Source organism: Populus alba, chromosome 12, assembly GCF_005239225.2.
Source record: "Populus alba chromosome 12, ASM523922v2, whole genome shotgun sequence".
NCBI lineage: Eukaryota > Viridiplantae > Streptophyta > Magnoliopsida > Malpighiales > Salicaceae > Populus > Populus alba.
The window spans coordinates 1386275-1407406 of record NC_133295.1 but is presented as its reverse complement, the minus strand read 5'-3'; the positions used below and the strand labels follow the sequence as shown (position 1 = coordinate 1407406).

Genomic DNA, 21132 nt, shown 5'->3' with positions numbered 1-21132 from the left:
GTTGAGAATTATAAAGCAAAACTTTTTTACCAGTATCAACTTTTTGACAATTTTCACAAGTTTTGCAGAATGCATGTGTGTCCTTGAACATGGTGGGCCAATAAAATCCATTTTGTAAGATTTTTGCAGTCGTCTCTCTTGATGAGAATTGACTCCCACATGCTTCAGAATGACAAAGTTTAATGACATTACTTACCTCATTGTCGGGAATGCATTTTTGAAATATTTGATCAGGACAATTTTTGAATAAGTAAGGGTCATCTAAGTAAAAGTTCTTCACTTCGTTCAAAAACTTTCCTTTGTCTTCGGTACTCCAGTGAGCTGGCAAATCTCCTGTTGCAAGAAAATTGATATTTTTAGCAAACCAAGGCATTGAACTGAGAGAAAGTAAGGATTCTTCAGGAAAGTAATCATCGATTGGTGTGATGTCAGATATCAAATCTATTGTCACTCTTGACAAAAGATCGGCATCAATATTTTCGGTGCCTTTTTCATCCGTGATTTCTTCCTGAGAATAAATCATTTGCAAATCTTCATATTCATCCAACTCAATTTTACTCAAAGTAGATTCAAGTTGATCATGAACTAATTCTTCAATATGATCTACTTCTTGTAAATCATTATCATCTCCAGGCTGCTTGCAAACGTTGAAAATATTCATCTCTAATGTCATGTTTCCAAAAGATAACTTCATGAGTCCATTCCTACAATTAATCAATGCATTAGAAGTTGCAAGAAACGGACGTCCTAAAATAATAGGAAATGAATTACATGCTTCAACAGGTTGCGTGTCCAAGACAATAAAATCCACAGGATAAATGAATTTATCGACTTGTACTAACACATCTTCAATTATTCCTCTAGGCACTTTTACAGATCTATCGGCGAGTAAAAGAGTTACAGAAGTTGGTTTTAACTCACCTAGATTGAGACTTTGAAAAACTGAATATGGAAGTAAATTCACACTAGCTCCAAGATCAAGTAAGGCTCTTTCAATTTTATGTTCTCCAATAAAGCAAGAAATTGTAGGACAACCAGGGTCTTTATATTTCAAAGCATTATTGTTTTGAAGAATGGCACTTACTTGTTCGGCTAAAAAGGCTTTCTTTTTCACATTCAGTTTTCTCTTCACAGTGCACAAATCTTTCAAAAATTTAGCATAGGAAGGAACCTGTTTAATAGCATCCAACAAAGGTATATTGATCCTTACCTGTTTGAAAATTTCAAAGATTTCAGAGTTATGATTGACTTTCCTTTGTTTGGTCATGGCATGAGGAAATGGAAGTGCTGGCGGGGAATCAGCCTTTTCTTTGCAATGTTCAGGTTCAACCCCTTCCTTACCCTCAGAGATAGACTCATCATCTTTCTCACAAGGTTCAAGAATGGGTTTTTCAATAACCTTACCACTACGAAGAGTGATGACTGATTTGACTTGATCCATGTGTTGGCTTCCAGAACTACTGGCATTTGCATTGTATTGCCCTTTTGGATTTTGTTGTGGTTGGGATGGAAACTTACCTTTCTCTTGGAAACTGAGAGCAGATGTTAATTTTGCAAGAGCATCTTTAAAATCGGTCATGCTTTGAGCAAGTTGAGTGTTGATTGTCTCCTGCTTTTCAATGAATGCATGCAATGTTTCCTCAAAATTTTTTCTAGGAGGTGGAGCATAAGGAGGTGCATATCCATGAGAATTTTGGAAATTATGGTGTGCTTGAAACGGTGGATATTTTCATAGCCCAGGTGTAGATAATACCATACTGTTGGGCTATGAGAGTGCCAAGCATTTGCTGTACCAAATGTTATACAACACAAATCTAGATTAACCATTTAACAAGCAAGGTATTAAGAATTAGTAAGATAAAAAGATAAGACATGTTAATATTAAACATTAAGATCCATATTGAGTTTACACCATACTTGTTCTTACACCATTAGTGTAACCTTTTCACCTTGACATAATAAACTTAGCTAAACATAATGAAGAAGAGAAACATAAATAAACAAAACAAGAACACAAATAAGATACAAGTTAACTAAGAAAAGGAAAGGAAATGAAAAGCATAAACAAGAAATTAATGAAAGCAAAACTTAAGAATTACAAAAAATATAAAGAGAGAAATAAAGAGCATGAACTTGATCTGAACAACCAACCCTAAAATACATGGCAAATGCCTCCTTTTATAGGCCAAAATTCGGAATTATTGATTTGATGACTAATTGTTGAGTGGGTGGCCAACTTTTGACTTAGTGAAAATCCTTATCTTCTTGTTGGAATAAAACAAAAATGCTACCATCCGAACTGTGTCCTCTGGAAAACATGAACATTGTAGGAAATTGACTCAGCTTTCTTGAAAAAAAAAATAGAGGTGATTTGGACTTCTAGAACTCCAGATGTGGGCCAAACACTGAACAGTGTTTGGGCTGTAGGACAGATTCGGACTTCTCCGTTGTTGCTATGATTTGGACTTGAAAACGGCCTTGTTAGATTTTTATGTTCACATGAAAGTTGTAGGCCTATGTCTCACCAAGTTTGTGTAAAAAGTTTAGATCATTTGGACATCTAGAACTTGAGATATGACCCAAATACCGAACAGTGTTCTAGTTTGGACTGCACCAACATCTCTTTTCTAAGTTTCACCCTCTCTTTATCTTCACAAATTTCAGTAGTTGAATTCATCAATCAATCCTTTGATTTATGTGATAGGCCTGCATTTAAGATGAACATTTACCATATATTAGGGCATTTTATAGTATTAGACTTGTTATTATAAAACATGCTTTAGTTAAGGAGTTATTGATACTTTAAGTGCAAAATGATGATATAAGACCTTGATAAATATGCACTTTTAAGTAGTAATCACTTAGAAGTGGTGCAGAAAGAAAAAAGGATTTTTGTATCCCAAAGCAGTTATGCCAAAGATATTCTTGAACGGTTCAAGATGGAAAGCTACAATCCGGTATCAACTCTAGTTGAGAATGAAGTGGAATTGAGGAAGAGTAAAGTTGGAAATGTTGATCCAACTTACTTCAAAAGCTTAGTAAGAAGCTTATGGTACTTGACATGTACCAAACCGGATATACTCTATGGAGTTGGACTTGTCAGCAGATATATGGAGACACCAAACTAGTCTCACTTGAATGCAGCCAAGAGAATTCTTCGCTACATCAAAGGAACAATAAATAAAGGTATGTTTTATACCTCAAGTACAAACTTCAATCTTGTTGGCTACTCGTATAGTGATTGGGGTAGAGATCTGGATGAAAGGAAAAGCACAACAAGATTTTTCTTTTTCATGGGAGATACATCTTTCACGGGAGATACATCTTTCACATGGTCATCCAAGAAGTAATCGATAGTAACGTTATCAAGTTGTGAAGTTGAGTATGTTGCTGCCAACTCAGCTGTATGTCATTTAATATGGTTAAGGAACATGCTGAAGCATTTGGGGTTTCCTCAAGAAAATCCAACAAAGATTTATATTGATAATCGATCAGCGATTGCATTAGCAAAGAACTCGGTGTATCATGAGAGAAGTAAACACATTGATACACGTCATCACTTCATCCGAGAACTTGTGAAGAACAAAGAAGTTGAACTAATATCATGCAAGACAAATGATCAAATTGTAGATATCTTTACAAAGCTATTGAAGGGAGAAATATTTATCAGATTAAAGTTCATGCTTGTCATGACATCTCTCGATTGAGTTTAAAAGGGAGATTTGTTGCATTACACTCAATTTAGAAGGTCAAGGAAGGCAACCACCAACCATGGCCACCAAGTCACCACCTATAGTCACCGTCAGTGACTTCTCAAACCGCCAGCCACCAGCTGTATGCCGCCAGCCACCTTCACACTTGAAATTTGATTTTTCTTACTTTCGATTTGTGTATAAATAGATAGCTAAGTTTATGTTATTATGTGTGGAGAGATTAGAGAGAAACACTAGAGAGAAAGAGAGGGTATGTATTAAAAGCTTTTGTTTAGTTTGTAAGCTTATTGTTGTTGAAATAAAACAATGTGTTTTATCCCCTCTGAGTGTTTCAAAGCCACCCCTAGTGGCTTCTCCAACCAACAATGATGACTAGGCTGGATAGTATATTCATTGCTTCATTGTTTATCTTCTAATTTTTTACACTTCATAGAGAGGACCTATAACATGAGACTACCTGAATAAGCTAGCAGAAAACATTGTATCACACTGACTACAAACAAAACGCACCTGAATTCTTAGTCCATACAAATTCAAAACAGCTTTTAGGGAGATTTGTTGGATTCTTTAATGTAGAAGAAACGTAGCATTATTGCTTCATAATGATAGAGTGAATCACTTCCATTTTTATTTCTATCACCAGGACAAGAATCACCTCCATTCATAATGCTATTTTTATTGCTTCAATCGTTCTCATCAGGAGAAGAATTCCCCAACATAGCATTCATAGCATCCTCCAGCTGCTTCTCAATCTCCATGGTCCATCATCCACGATGAATTCTTTGCTTCTTCAATTTGTAATCCTTTTCCATATTCTCCAAACTATAAAGTGAATCACCTCCATTTTTATTTCTATCACCTTGTGTATGTGGCTGGATTTCCTGCCGCTCGATCCACTTATCAATCATTTCCTCTACAAAAGCCTTGGTCTCAGCGATCTCCATCCCTGTGGATGAAGAAAAATTCACATCCGTTTCCCATGAAGCTCTGTTCTTAACCATCAGATCCACCTACAGCAATGCCGATTCCCATGCATCATTCCATTCATCCTCCTCTGTTTTGGTAGAGAATTATTGAAAAAATGGGCCTACTCCCTTTAGTCTCCATCTTTATTTTATTCCACTACAACGTGCCGCTGCTATCAGTCGAACAGAAAGCATCCTTTGGTCTCTTCACTTGACTGCAAGCAATAATAGATAAAGGCATTTAGTATTTCTTGGATCTATGACCCAATCACTGCTGCAGGTTAACTCACTAAGCTGTTTGAAGGAAATTGGCCTTTTTCAATTGATTTTGAAGTAAGGAAAGCAATGTTCCAACTGAAAATAAATTAGGAGCACAGTGCACGAACCAAAGCTAGCATCCTTGCAGATGATCTTGAGTTCCCTTATAATGCTTTAGACTTGTTAGTATCTGCTAAGGGATTAGTTAATTGGACTAATCACAGAAAAGCTAGAATAAACATTATGTGGTTCATGCCTGCCATTGAAGAACTAAAATGGAAAGTGGATTGTTCAGCCTTTGTCAAACCTGGTAGAACTAGAATTGGTGGGGTACTGAGGGATCATAAAGGTGTGGTGTTGTGTTCTTCAGTTAGATTGAAGAGCAATATATATTTGTGATATGGTAGCAATCTGGAAGTGTATTTAAAAAAGAAAAGTTGATACTCTGTTATTCAACGCTGCGGATAAGGGAAAGGTCAACGATGAAGATCTTGTTTGGCTGGTGTTCTTCAGTTAGATTGAAGAACAATACTGATACAAGTAACCAACCATCTTGGCTTTTCTTTGCTTGTCTACAAATTTGATGTTGCTGATTTTGCAGCCTAAGTATTCATTAGTTTCACTTGAAAGGAGCACATGAATAGCCAGTTCAAAGACCAGCGGTGGCACTGCTGCTGGGGTAAAGAGCAACTCAGGAATCTGCCTATTGTATATGGATTTTTAGTTCCTTCATTTTTTTTTATGGGTAGGTCCTTCATTTTTTTAGTATGATGGAAAAAAATAATAATTTTATTAATGATAGAAGCCTAGTAAAACTATAACACTTTCCCTAGCTATATATACAATGCAAGAACCATGAAGCACTCGATTTTTCGGTCTACTACTGTGTGATGCCGTCATTTGTTTAGTGTGATTTACAAAAATAATAATTTTATTAGTGATGGTAACCTAGTTAAACTAAAACACTTTCCCTAGCTTAATTAGCCAAAAAACAAGGCCAGCCAGCATGCGTGGATGCCACAGTGACCATCTTCCACGGGCAGATAGTTTTATGACTTCCGCCGGCACCTGTACATGTCATGTTTTCTCAGCCCTCTTCACCAACTTTCCTTATAATGCCCTAATGCAATTAATCAAGCCCTTTATTTAGCCTTCTTTTTTCTACACCATCTCAAAAGGATTTGATGCAAAAATAAAAATAAAAACAAAAACAGTGCCATATATATAGAATCTGAAACAAAAACAAAAGGGATTTAACCAATCCTCTCTACTCTAAATCTAACTTAGAGAGGAGAGGCAGAGGCAGAGGCAGAGCTAGAGAATAGATGGAGGGAGGGAGGGTAATTTGTAAAAGAACATGTTTGATGTAGACTGTAGTAGTTAGAAATTCATGGTTTCCGATCCTTTATTGTTGGATTGAAGTGCAAGGAAACATAATGGAAATGAGAAATTGAGTGAATAAAAAATAAAGTAGTTCGTAGACTTAGCTTTCTTGACTCAAAACTCAGCAAGACCACAGATTGTATGTCTGCAAAATAATGCAGCAATAATGACTTTGCCTATTATATCTATATTTTCATTATCCAAAAGTCTTCATTGACTAGGAATTAATGGGAACACCACTGTATTGATTTACATCATAGTTAATTGGTGTTTCTTATTATGAAGAAAATTAATTAATCATATTAAAAATAATTATATATATAGTCATTTGACAAGTGTTGATCAGAGTAAAAATAATCGACAATAATTAAGTCATAAATAGAGTTAAAATTATAGAGATTTCTTTTTTTTTGATTTACGTGGGTGTCCGGGCCAGCTTGCGCGCACTACGACTAATCTCACGGCCCACTGAACATCCTGCAAACCCAGTGAGCATGTAAGGCACCGCGGGGGTGACAGGCGTGCACGGTGAGGTTTGAACCCTGGTGGGGTGGAAAGGAACAAGCCCCTTCCACCACTAGGCCAAGACCTCAAGTGCAAAATTATAGAGATTTAATGCATAGTTTGCAAAACTACGTACTAGCTAGGATTAAGTTATAATTAAGTCAAATAAAAAAGAAATTTATGCAAACGTTCTGGTCGAAATGTATCAAAATAATATATATTTTTTATTTTTAAAATTTATTTTTAACCTCAGCGCATTAAATTAATATAAAAACATTAAAAAAAATATTAATTTACAGCAAAGAAAAAAATAAAAAAATTTAATTTTTTTTTTTAAAATATTTTTTAAATAAAAAAACAAACAGGATCTCAGGATGAAGAAGTGCTTCTTAGGAGCCGTTGATAGAAAACTGTATAAAAGTGATTACAATTACAGAGAAACAAATATTGGCTGGCTACCTCTTTGTATTAATTTTGGAGCAGGGGCTATTTTTGCCTGTCATGTAGGTTAGATACATCCATTTATTGATAAATCTTTTCCAAAAGATGCAGACGCTAACAATCTTTCAGAAACTAACTAATAATGCAGAGTAAAAAAAACTCAGGAACAAGAAAAAAACCCTTGTGCAATATACCCTGCCCTCTCGTCAGCATACCATTCATTGAATACCCAACCCACTGTTAGAGCCTTCTATTCTAGATGTGAATCTTCAGTTCATGGCAGTCCCGAGACTGAAACACCCTGCCCCAGTGGTGTTTATCCATTGTTGAACCTCTTGTTGACACAACCATAGCCATAAGACCTCATGTACTGGTCTTCAACCCAAGTAAATACAGTTGGGAAGACTGACTGGCCCAGTTGCAAGAAATTGGACTGAGATTGCAGAACCTAGCGCTTGAATTTCAGAATTGAACAAGAGAAGTTGCAAGAAATTTGAAAAACCTAACATGACAGAATAAGCAGAACATGATCTCATAAGAGGGGAAAAAGCAGGAAAAAAGAATGGCATCATAAGAGGAAAAACAGCGGGATTTCTAAACAGAAAACACAGCTAAAATCCAAGGGAAATGGGAACGGGTCAATACAGAAGTTTCGATCTAATATAAACTGAATAGTGATTACAAATTTCTTTTTTCTCATCCCTGTAAGTTTGGACGCCAACATAATAGTGGCTCTGATTTTCCATAAACTAAGAACTCATACAGGCATCTTAATACATGTACATCTCATTAGTTTGAGTTCACTTGATCTCAAATTCTGTATCTTGTCCTTTCAGCATGCCTGAAACCATAGAAGGCATGATCCACATTTCCCAGCAGCCCAATTGCTTCATCGACAGTCAGAGGTGGCATGTCAAAGTACTTTGTGTGAACAGCCTGAAAATGGTGTAGATAATGAGTCTATGGCAGACAAGAATAATATGTCCAGGTGGGCAAAGGTTTACCTAGCCAAAAACATGCATCAAACTTGAAGGTAATGGAAAATATCTTTTACACTGACACCCAGATGTAGAGAAGAATTTTGAGTGCCAAGCCATGATTTGGGAAGATGAATATGGTAATGCGGTTTCCTTTTGCAACAGTCCATAAATATCTATCTAAGAGAACCGATATGGTATTCGCAATAGTTCACAAGTTATGATGCTAAAAAATTATATGCAAATTATATTAAATCCTTTCATGTGTCTACCATGATCGGATTCCTTGTCCTTAATTTTCCTCAATTTGTTGAATAATTGACGACACCAAATCAATACTTGCTTAGATTTCTCAGCATCTTCCTCTGCCCTCACCACCCCATGAGTTTTAGTAAACACAGTAACCCAAAATCACAAAAAAATCTAAAATTCAATTCATAATTTGAAGGGTACCTTTCTAATCCTTGGGCCTTTCCCCATCCCTGCACCTCTAAAACACAACCTTACATCAACTGCCCGTACAAGATGACAACGTTTCTGAATTGCCTGTCCTACTTTGTACCCCACATGCTCTATAACTGTATCAGTCAACTTTTACATCGAAACATTTGTTACAATAATTAATGATTAATTTGACAGAGGGAGGAGGAACATCCCATGACATCTTCACTGAGTATCCACCATGGATCGAAGGGATCTTTGTTTTCCTTCAAGTTTCAATAATTTTCACGTTTTTTGCATTAAAAAACTGGACTTTAGCGACACTTTCGGGGTGTGGATCTTTGTGGAATTCACCAAAGAAGAAGCTAGTGAAGTAGTAGGAGTTGTTGATGATAATGGCTTGTTTGCAACGAACCCTAGAGAGAAGCCAATGGCAATTCTTATGAGGATTGCTGGAAAATGAAGGAAAATAATGGGGTTTTTAAAGAGGTATCTATTAACAAGACAAATGGACAAGGACACGTCAGCTAATTGATTCAGTTGGGCCCCACTTTATGCGGGATGAATCTTTATCTGCCAAGTCCACATTGAATTTGTGGGAAACATAAGACAGTAGCCACAAATGTATAAGATAATTACAAATTAAGTTTAAGAACAAATAATTTCATCAATTATGTCCAAAGTATTCCAGAGGTTTCTCAATTGGATCCTTCCATCCATTTTCTCTCAATTTTAATGTTAAGTTTTCCTTCATTTCATTGCATAAAACATAATTATATGGAAATAATTTAAAATACAAATTGAGAAAAATACCCAGTTGAGAAATATATGGCGTTTTTTGGATCTAACTGATAAAATACATTGCTCAGGGTCTTGATTAAGATATATATATAGTTTAAGGTCCAAAATGAGGTTTACCCTTTAATTTACATGCCTGGAGTCTTTAAAGTGGGGGCCACTTTAAAGAAATATCTGGAGTCTTTTTAAGATATATATATATATATATATTAAATTTAATTTAAAATTAAATATAAAATTCAATTAAAGAAATAAAGCAATTCAACAAAGGTTTATTGTCAAATTCGAGTAACTGAGATAATCTTATAAAAAAATATTAAAATAAATTATAAAACTCAATTCTTAATTAATTAAAATTTTAAAAATATAATTAAGTAAATAAATAAATAATATGCTAAACCAAATGTTTCATAACATGTGCTAAATCCACTCACTTTAAAAGTATATATGGGTCCAGAAATAAATAACCTATGTACATAAAAATTTTAAAAAAACCAAACTCAAGAAAGTATGACAATATACTAGGCTAAATGTTTTTGGGTTAGCTTAGCTCTAGGTCTAAGATAAGATATCAGACCTAAATTTTATGAAAAAAAATCAACGAATCTTTATTTATTAATTGCTAGAGACGCAACTCAATATATACAAAGTGGAATTCTATTCATGTCTAATCTTACATCAAAATATTGCGAATACCATATCGGTTCCTTGTGTATGTTCAGAAACAAGAGGATGGGAGAAGGGAAGAGGTTCAGAAACAAATGCCAGAGGATCTTAGCCAAGTTCCCAAAACGAGGCAAGTACACTTGCAAGCCTTGTGCTGCTTCTCATAAATTCTCAATTTGCTCGATGCTTGAATTCACATGAGAGATGCATTTTTCTCTCTCTGAATGCGTTGCTGGTTTCATTTTTCCAGATCACCCGAGAAATCTAAAAAGAGTGGCCCATCTGTTATTCTTATAATAGTAGCAACAAAAGTGGGAAGAATATTACCAAAAATGGATTTGTTCTAAACTCCTGAATGGATAGCTGCAAGTTGTCTGCAAGACCAAATCCTTTACATTTGTCTAGAATGCCTCCAGCACCTGAATTCATTTGTCACTTACTCCCCTTTGGAAAGAGGTAACAGAATTTGGTGTTTGGAATTCAAGATCCCAATTACCAGCTCAAACCCTGATTCTAACCCTTGATTGATTGAACATGGAGCATGATCATTATTAATTGTATTAGTAAAATCCTGCCCCAGTGGTGTTTATCCATTGTTGAACCTCTTGTTGACACAACCACAGCCATGAGACCTCATGTACTGGTCTTCATCATGCCTTTCAACATGCTCTAGATGATGGAATATAAAGTGCATTATCTGATATAAACATGAGTTTTTTTATCCTGAAAAACGTAGTTTTAGCAAATGAACAGTTTAGGGAGCTACTGATTTGTTTTTTAAGATTTTTGATTGCTGGGGGTTCGATTTAGTCACTCATTTGCTCACAGATTATCATGGTAACCATCTCAGCTCAATATCTCTTGCAGCTTCTTTCAGTCTCTCATGAGTTCTTGAGTTTTTGCCAAATCTTAAACCATGTTGTCAGCTCCTTAATCTGAGCTATAGATAAAGTTAGATGCAGGGTAGTTTAATCCTAATCACACGAAAGAAAGTGTCAGGTGTGCAGTAAGAGCGAGACACCTTTTCTACAAATTTTCTGAATTCTAATGGCACATGATTAGTTCCATTTATGTGAGTCCACCTTTTTTGAAAATGATACTATGTGAACGCTGATGGCTGCTATGTTCAGTATTAGCCTCTTGCGTGACTGACTGGGAGGGGTTCATAGTTGGAAGGAATTAAATTTGAAGACTTGGCCTTGAACCAATATGATTGCTATAACTGGAAAATATAGATATTAGTCTTTGTATGCCTGATGAAATTTGGATTCGAAAACCAACTTTTCAATTATGAAACCTTCTGGCTGCAATTGCTCTGTAGAAGATGAATTGCCTCTCTTGTGCTTGAGCTTTGTCTTGCATTAGCAAAACAATGATGGTTTAAAATTATTGCATTGTTATTCTAAAACTTGCTGTCACCCACCGATTATGTTGAGTGAAATTTAGTTTCACTCTGATAATGAAAGCAAGATTAAACATTCCTAACTTGTCCTTATTGAAGGATCTTTATTAGCAGCAAGATTTTGTTGGATGCTCTATTAACTTTACAAGAATTGCTTCAATCCGTTTATAACTCTATAACTTTCAAAATACTCCCAGAGACAGAGATTTATTTAAGTGATTTTATATTTAACACAAACTTGTTACATGCATTATTTCTTTTTCATAAAAGTATTATGCAAACTACAAAAGAAAATCCAATACTATGAATTTGCCACCCTATTGTTGATCCACTTGATATCTTGTTTGTACTGCAAAATTAGAAAGGTAAGACTGATCAAATGAAATAGTAAAGAAAAGATAGCCTAACATAAACTGTGAACATAAAATTTGAAAACTCAAATGCTTGCAAAACTTACTTGAAAATATCAATTGCATTATTTAGTTTCTTCTAGCACCATGTTTGCCAACATTCTTTTTTTTTTTTTTCTGTTCTTGAGATTCCATTTATCTTCAACCATCTTAAGAAACCATGAAGGCTTTTTTGTTCTAAACACAATGTATCCCGTTGCAACTCCAAACACAAACCCGCATCCATACCCCATTGTCACATCTTTCCATCCAAATCCTTCTCCAAGCAATGTAGTATCATCTCCTTCATCAAAGCTTGATGGCAGTAATGATGGTGCCTCATCACCGCAACATTTTTTTAGTACTTGAGATCCACATAAACCCAAGTTTCCTTCAAATGAGCTTGCATCAAAGGTGTTGAATTGCTCTCCGCTTGGTATGGGCCCCTCGAGTTGGTTACGTGAAAGGTTTAGGATTGCAAGAAATGTTAGACCCCCCAGCTGCGTTGGAATCCTTCCAGTAAGCAAATTTGAAGATAGATCTAATGATTCCAAATTTTTCAAATTTTCTAATGATGATTGGATATGACCTGTAAGGGAATTATGAGAAAGGTTGAGCTGTTGGAGTGCTTTAAGCTTGCCTATCACTTTTGGAATCTCTTTGGTGAAATTGTTATTTGACAAATCAAGTACTCTGATAGTACTTCGGATCTTCGTAAACTCAATTTCTACACCTTTCCATGTCATTTCTATGGAATAGACATAGGCGGTGTAATTTGTCCCCATGTAAATCATGTTTTGATCCGAGACCATCATTGCTTCAAGACTATTGAAATACCCAGTTGGCAATGACCCATTAAAATTGTTGTCAGAGATGTCAAAAATCCGTAATTTAGAGAAGGAATTATATGCAGTCGGACCCTTCACAAAACCTTGGAGTTTATTGGATTTTAGAACAAGAATTTGGAGCTTTGGAAGCGTTTCTAGAAAGTAGGGAAATGTATCTTCAATCTTATTGTTGCCAAGATCAAGAACTTGCAACATTGTGCAGTTGATGATAGACTGTGGTATTTTCCCTTCTAATTCATTTCCATTGAGGTTGAGATATTCCAAGCTATTATCCTTTGAAAATGTTGAAGGGATAGTGCCTTGAAGATTGTTCATGCCTAGATGCAATACTGAGAGCATGCTGCTGAAGTTCCCTAAACATTGTGGCATAGAACCACTCAAGCTGTTGGTGGACAAGTCCAGGACCAGAAGGAATCTCAGCTTGCAAATAGAAGAAGAAATCTCACCTATCAAATTATTATTGGATGCAAGAATAAGGGTTGTCAAGTTCTCTTGTTTGAAAATCGAACTTGGGATTGGACCTCGCAAGTGGTTATTGCTAAAATCAAGGAATTCCAATGAATAGTGTTGGAATTCACTTATATCACCTATGAAATTATTGTTATGAAGGTTAAGATAATATAAAGAAGGAAGAGCAAACAAAAAGGATAGTATTGTTTCATTGAACAAGTTATTGGATAAATATAGACTCTTTAGATTTGAAAGGGTATTTAATTGAGAATGGATAGGGCCTACTAGTTGATTATTTGATAAATCTAAATCTGAAAGATTGACTAGGCTACCTAAAGAATCTGGAACTTGACCCATAAATTTATTGGAAAAGAGATTCAAGTAACGAAGTTGTACAAGGTTTCCTAGTGATGATGGGATCTGACTGCTAAAATTATTATTTGAGAGGTCTAAAAAGATGAGCTGTGTGAGATTACCAAGCGGGGCTAGATCTGATGTTACAATTACGAAGAGATATATATTCTAATGACTCTAGATTACTGATTAAGTCATTCTCTAGATAAATAGAAATTTTTGTATTAGAAAGACGCAACAGAGAGAGGACATTACTCAAATTGGACGAAGGAAAAGAGCCAGTAAGGCCTTCGTTGTATGACAGATCCAGTGATTCAAGGTTTGGGAGGAGAAAGATGTTACCCGGGAATTTCCCTTGCAATCCACAATCCTGAAGGGAAAGAGATGAAAAGGAAGAGGATAGATTCATCAAGGAACTAGGTACAACTAGTGATATGTTTACCTGACTCAAATCGAGTTCTCTAAGATTGGTTAGGTTTCGAACAATCTTGTCAAAAGAAATTGGTTCTAGACTCAGATCGTCATTGTCAGATAGATCAAGTGAAACCAATTTGGAGAGATGAGTTATTTCAGACGGAACTTGTCCTGCAAAGACTGAGTAATTTAGGTTAAGAAGTGTCAGATTGGAGAACTGGCCAAATCTGTTGGTGGGAGAAACCACTGGTGGTGGCTTTGAAACACTCAGAGGGGATAAAACACACTGGTTTTATTACAAAATCCGAAGCTTACAAATAACACAAAATAAAAACTTAATACACGCCCTCTCTCTCTCTCTTTCTCTTTCAAGTGTTTCTCTCTATTCTTTTCCACATAAAATAACATAACTGAGCACCCTATTTATACATAAATTCAGAATACGAAAATCTACTGTTCCAGGTGTGAAGGCGGCTGTTGACCGGCGGTGTGAAGGCGGCTGTTGACCGGCGGTGTGAAGGCGGCTGGCGGCTGGTGGGTGGTTGCCTTCCTTGACCATCTAGGTGCTTCTAGATTGAGTTTATTCAACAAATCTCCCCTTTAAACTCAATCGAGGGATGTCATGCCAAGCATGAACTTTAATCGGATGAATACTTCTCCTTTCAATGGCTTTGTGAAGATGTCAGCAACTTGATCATTTGTGTTGCAAGATATCAGTTGGACTTCTTCATTCTTCACATGTTCCCGGATAAAGTGATGACGTGTATCAATGTGTTTGCTCCTCTCATGATACACTGGATTCTTTGCTAATGCGATTGCTGATCGATTGTCGATATAAATCTCCGTAGGACTTTCTTGAGGAAATCCCAAAAACTTCAGCATATTCCTTAACCATATTGAATGGCATACGGCTGAGTTGGCAGCAACATACTCAGCTTCACAGCTTGATAATGTGACAATCGATTGCTTCTTGGATGACCATGTGAAAGATGTGTCTCCCATGAAAAAAACAAACCCTGTTGTGCTTTTCCTTTCATCCAGATCTCTACCCCAATCACTATCCGAGTAGCCTACAAGATTAAAGTATTTACTTGAGGTATAAAACATACCTTCATTCATTGTGCCTTTGATGTAGCGAAGAATTCTCTTGGCTGCATTCAAATGAGATTGGTCTGGTGTCTCCATGTATCTGCTGACGAGTCCGACTCCGTAGAGTATATCTGGTCTGGTACATGTCAAGTACCTTAAGCTTCCTACTAAGCTTTTGAAGTAAGTTGGATCAACATTTCCAACCTTACTCTTCCTCAATTCCACTCCATTCTCAACTGGAGTTGATACCGGATTGTAGCTTTCCATCTTGAACCTTTCAAGAATATCTTTGGCGTAACCGCTTTGGGATACAAAAATCCCTTCTTCCTTCTGCGTTACTTCTAAGCCAAGAAAATGTGACATTAGACCAATGTCAGTCATTTCAAACTCCTGTACCATGCTTCGTTTGAAGTCTTCAAACATGGTAGGGTTGTTGCCGGTGAATATCAAGTCATCAACATATAGGCACGCAAATAAGATGCTGCCATCTGCTCCTTTCTTCACATATATGGCGTGTTCATATGGACATTTCTCAAATCCATTATCTTGAAAATACCTGTCAATTCTAGTATTCCAAGCACGCGGAGCTTGCTTCAAACCATAGAGAGCCTTCTTCAACTTGTATACTTTGCCTTCATTTTCAGCATCAATGTATCCAAGTGGTTGTTCAACATAGATCTCTTTTTCTAGGAAGCCATTCAGAAATGCTGACTTCACATCGAGTTGATAGATCTTCCATCTATGTTGTGCAGCTAGTGAGATCATCAGTCTGATTGTTTCTAGCCGGGCTATTGGAGCAAATACTTCTCCATAGTCAATGCCTTCTCTCTGTTTGTAGCCTTTAGCCACTAATCTGGCTTTGTATCTTTGCACTTCTCCTTTGGCGTTCTTTTTTGTCTTGTAGACCCATTTGACACCTATTGCTTTCTTGTTTTCTGGTAGATAAGTCAGCTTCCAGGTATCATTCTTCTCAATGGCATGTATTTCTTCATCCATTGCTTCTATCCATTTCTCTTCTGTGACAGCTTCATTGAAGTTTAATGGGTCACTATATGCAAAGAAACAAAACAGAGTTGTATCTTCCATAACCTGAGTGGTATCGTACAACTCTTCAAGGTTTCGCATCCTTCTTGGTCCTTCTGACGAGGATGCTGATGGTGGTGTTGATGATGATGCTCCTGGTGTGTTCCTCCTGTTGAATACAGGGAAACTGTGTGCCGGACTTTGTGGTTCAGCTGCTGGCACAATAGGTTCTTCGACAAGTACTGTTGGTACTTCTTCACCTTCAAGGATCAAATCAAGATTGATCCATTTGATTGCTTCTTGATCACCATTCCATGCCCAAGATTTATCTTCTTCAAAGATAACATCTCTACTCGTAATCACCTTCTTCGTGATGGGATTATACAGCCTGTATCCCATCCTTCTTTCACCATATCCGACAAAGATGCATTTCTCGCTCTTATCATCGAGCTTTCTCCTTCTTGCATCTGGGATCTTTGCATATGCCACACAACCAAAGACTCGTAGATGAGTAACACTTGGTTTGTGACCACTCCATGCTTCTTCTGGAGTAACACCTTGCAAACTTCTGGTCGGGCAGCGATTCAACAGATACACTGCACATGATACAGCTTCAGCCCAGTATTGCTTGGGCAGCTTCTTTGCTTTGAGCAGACTTCTTGCCATGTCAAGAATCGTGCGATTCTTCCTTTCTGCTACACCATTCAGCTGTGGTGTATAAACTGGCGTCGTCTGATGTTTGATGCCTTGTTGTGTACAATAGGCTTCAAAGTCATTTGCTGTATATTCTCCACCTTGATCAGATCTTACGGTTCTGATCGTGTAACCAGTTTGCTTCTCCACAATTGCTTTAAAATCTTTAAAACAATTGAATACTTCTGACTTCCTCTTCAGAAAGTATATCCACGTCTTTCTACTAAAATCATCAGTAAAAGTGAGGAAGTACCTATTTTGTCCAGTCGACATAGGCGTGATTGGACCACACACATCTGTGTGTACTAACTCTAGTGGCCTCTTTGCTCTCCAGTTGACTTATTTGGCAAAACTGGATCTGTGATGTTTGCTGAGGACACAACTCTCACAGACTTCATCTGAATGATCAATGCGAGGCAAACCTTTGACCATCTTCTTGCTTGCTAGCATCTTCATACTCGTGAAATTCAGATGTCCAAGCCTCAGGTGCCAAAGCCATTCTTCACTGTTGGTGATGGCACTCAAACACCTTGTTGCATCATACTGGATGTTCAAAGGAAACATCCTATTCTTGGACATTTTCACGTAGGCCATTAATCTCCAATTGTTGTCTCTAATTGCCAGATGACAATTCTCTGAGTAAAAAGTATAGCCTCTCTCCAAAAGTTGACCTAAGCTGATTAGGTTCTGTTTTATGGCTGGGACATAATAGACATCGGCGATGTAGCTGGAATCGCCATTCTTCATCTTGACTGGGATGCTGCCTTTACCTTTGAATGGAACCTTTGTGGTATCTCCAAAAGTAACTAGACCTTGCTTGGTCTCATCTAGATCACCAAATAACTCTCGGTAGCCGCACATGTGATTGCTGGCTCCAGTATCTAGATACCATATGTTCTCCTGTTTCTCACCAAGTTCTTGTTGGACAAGAAATGCAGATGCTTCTCCATCATGCTTGTCTACATAATTGGCTTGCTCACGTGTTTCCAACGGAGCTTTCCATCTGCATTCAGTGCTATAGTGCCCAAATTGATTGCAGCTATAACATTTGATATTCCTTTTGTCACGGTTATTGTAACCGCCTCCTCTTCCTCTAGGAGTGAATGCTTGTTGGTCTCGGCCTCCTCTGGTGGTGTTTCTGCCACCTCTTCCTCTGAAGCTTGTATTCCAAGATCCTCTTCCTCTTCCTTGGAATCTATGAAATCCTCCTCTGGATTGTTGACTTCCTGCTTGAGTGGTGTAGCCACCTGTTGAAGTCTCCCCTTGCTCATATCTGTCCTTGAAAGACAGCTTTGCTTGTAAGGCATGCTCAATGGCCTTATCTTCATTTCGCATTACAATCTTCTGCTCATGAGCTTGCAAAGAACTCATAAGCTCATCCACTGTCAACTTGTCCACTTCCTTGGACTCTTCAATTGCGACAACAACATGATCAAATTTTGGATCTATGGATCTCAAAATTTTCTCAATAATTCGAGTATCTATGATGGCTTCTCCATTTCTCCTCATCTGATTGACTATCACCATAATCCTTGTATGATAATCAGAAATAGATTCTGAGGACTTCATTCGTAATAATTCGAATTCTCCTCTCAAAGATTGAAGACGAATCTTCTTGATTCTGTCAGCACCTTTGTATTTCTGTTGGAGAGCCTCCCATATATCATGTGATGTTTCAGCGGAAGCTATTATCTCGAATGTATCTTCATCAAGACCTTGATAGATGATGGTCTTTGCTTTGTTGTCCTTCTTTCTGTTGACTTTAAGGACTTGCTTCTGTGCCTCTTGTAAAGCATCTTCTCTTTCTTTGGACTCTGGTTCATCATAACCAGTTTGTACAATATCCAAACACTCTTGTGACCCAAGAAATGCCTTCAATCTGATGCACCAACTATCATAGTTGTCTTTGGTCAGCTTCGGGATGAGTGTATGTGTACCTTATGTAGTCATTTTGTTCTTGGAATGACTATATCACCTCTTTGGGAGCCGAATTTGGACAAACAGACACTGTAGATCGATCCGGAATGGTCCAAATAGTAGGGAACCGGTCTGACTTTGTTGAAATCTGGTCAGAAAATGGGTGAACCGGTCAAAAAACCAATTCTGTACGGGGGGCGGTTCGCTGGGTGAACCGGGAATATTCGGAGAATATTCGGGGGAATATTCTCTCGCTCGACTTTGGCTGGAAGCGGCTCAGCTCGGCTCAGGGGGTCGGCTCGGCTTGTGGCTCGGCTAGGACTCGGCGTATACGGCTCGGCGCGGCTCAAATATGGCGCGCGTGTGGCTCAGTCGTCTTCAACCTCGGGGCGCGTGGGCTGCGCGTGGTCTTCTGCGCGGAATCTTCAGGCGGCGCGTGTGGATCACCGAGGTTTCCGATCAGGTTGATTCTTGCGAAAGTGAGTTCGTCTTGATGAGCTCTACACTGTGGAATGATCAAAACTTGTTTTGGACAATTTTGAAAATTCGGATATACCCCAAAACTCTTCTGTTTTCCGGCGAACAGGGCTCTGATACCAATTGTTGGTGGGAGAAACCACTGGTGGTGGCTTTGAAACACTCAGAGGGGATAAAACACACTGGTTTTATTACAAAATCCGAAGCTTACAAATAACACAAAATAAAAACTTAATACACGCCCTCTCTCTCTCTCTTTCTCTTTCAAGTGTTTCTCTCTATTCTTTTCCACACAAAATAACATAACTGAGCACCCTATTTATACATAAATTCAGAATACGAAAATCTATTGTTCCAGGTGTGAAGGCGGCTGTTGACCGGCGGTGTGAAGGCGGCTGGCAGCTAGCGGCTGCGGCTGGTGGGTGGTTGCCTTCCTTGACCATCTAGGTGCTTCTAGATTGAGTTTATTCAACAAAATCGAGAAGAAATATGGGAGAAGTTGAAATGATTATCAGAGAGGTCGAGCTTTTGAAGGTGATTCAGGGAGAAGAGGGTGCTATTGGTATGGAGGGTGCCATAAAGCATGCTGCAAGCAAGGTCCAGTCCAGTGACATGCCCTGTTTTCATGTCACAGGTGACGCCATCCCACAAGCAGCAGTCTGTACCCTCTTTCCACGACTCTGTCTTGGGATGGTGGCAACGCCCTGAAGCAGAGCTATTAATGGAAAAGGATTCTTTGAATTGGAGCAAAGAAAGGCTTTGGTCAGGAGCACAGAAATGAGAAGAAGAAATAGTTGAATGGAAATGGAAGAGAAACAGAATGAAAGAGAGAGATGAAATAGGTGGAAACCCCATGTTTGGCTGGCCTTCAGGATTCAAAGTATATTTGGGAGAGATGAGGAATGAAGAAAGACATTCTTAGTAGTATTTATAGACAAACTAATCTTAGATGTGTAAAACATGTAAAGACGAAATCAAATCTCAAGAAACAACAAGTGAGTGAGTGTTGGAAACGCGATTCCTTGTTGACTTCTTAGGGTCTGTTTGATATTGAGGTTATTGTTGTGGTTGTGGTTTTAAAAAAGTTGTTTTATAAAAAATACTTTTAGTTAAGGTTGATTTGAAAAAATATATGTTTGGTTAAAACTGTGGTTGAAATTGAGGTTGAACAAAAAGTAGTTTACTGTGTTTGGTAAAAAAAATGCTTTTCAAATTGAGGTTATAAAATAATTAAAAAAAAAATATATATATATATATATATATATTAATGATTTTTAATTTAAATATTTTAGATTTACCACTGTTATTATATCATGAAATAAATAATATTGATATCAAATATTTTTTATTCTTCCATTAAATTATGTGCAATGTCATTACATACGAAATCTATCCAACAAGGACTATTTTTTTTCATGGTTGCTTAAGCACGCAACAATAAAAACTGAATTTTTTGTTACGTCATTAAGCGATCTCCTTTTAAGTTTTTGAATAAAACACAATTAAAATAAAAATAAAAACTGAATTTCTTTTTATGTAGTGTTATTAAATAATATTAAATACTAGTTTTTCAAGTAAAACACATTTTTTTAGAAAAATTTACAATTTTATTGTGTACAAAATTCATTCGACAAGAACTACAGAAAAAATAATTTTTTGAGCGTGCAATAAAATTAAGTAAAATATTATCAGGAATAAAATTGAGATTACAATACGAGTAAATTTAATTCATCTTAAACTAATTTGTTTAAAAAATAATATTGTTCATGTTCACGTGAACAATACGAGTAAAATCAATTAATTGCATTAATTTTTCAAGAAAAAAAAAACTAAACTTCTTGCAATGTTTTTTTTCAAAAAAAAAAAACTAAAACTGTAACAGTGCGAGTGAATTAATTCACTCGCACTGTTGCAACAGTGGAGCCACCAT

General features: G+C 37.0%; 2 pseudogenes; both read right to left on the bottom strand.

Annotated features, from left to right (window-relative positions):
* Nucleotides 1-4477: 4477 nt before the first annotated feature.
* LOC118029616 (uncharacterized) lies at nucleotides 4478-10575 on the bottom strand (annotated as a pseudogene).
* A 1277-nt stretch (nucleotides 10576-11852) lies between these two features.
* On the bottom strand, nucleotides 11853-13133 carry LOC118029620 (receptor-like protein 9DC3; annotated as a pseudogene).
* Between the last annotated feature and the right edge of the window lie 7999 nt (nucleotides 13134-21132).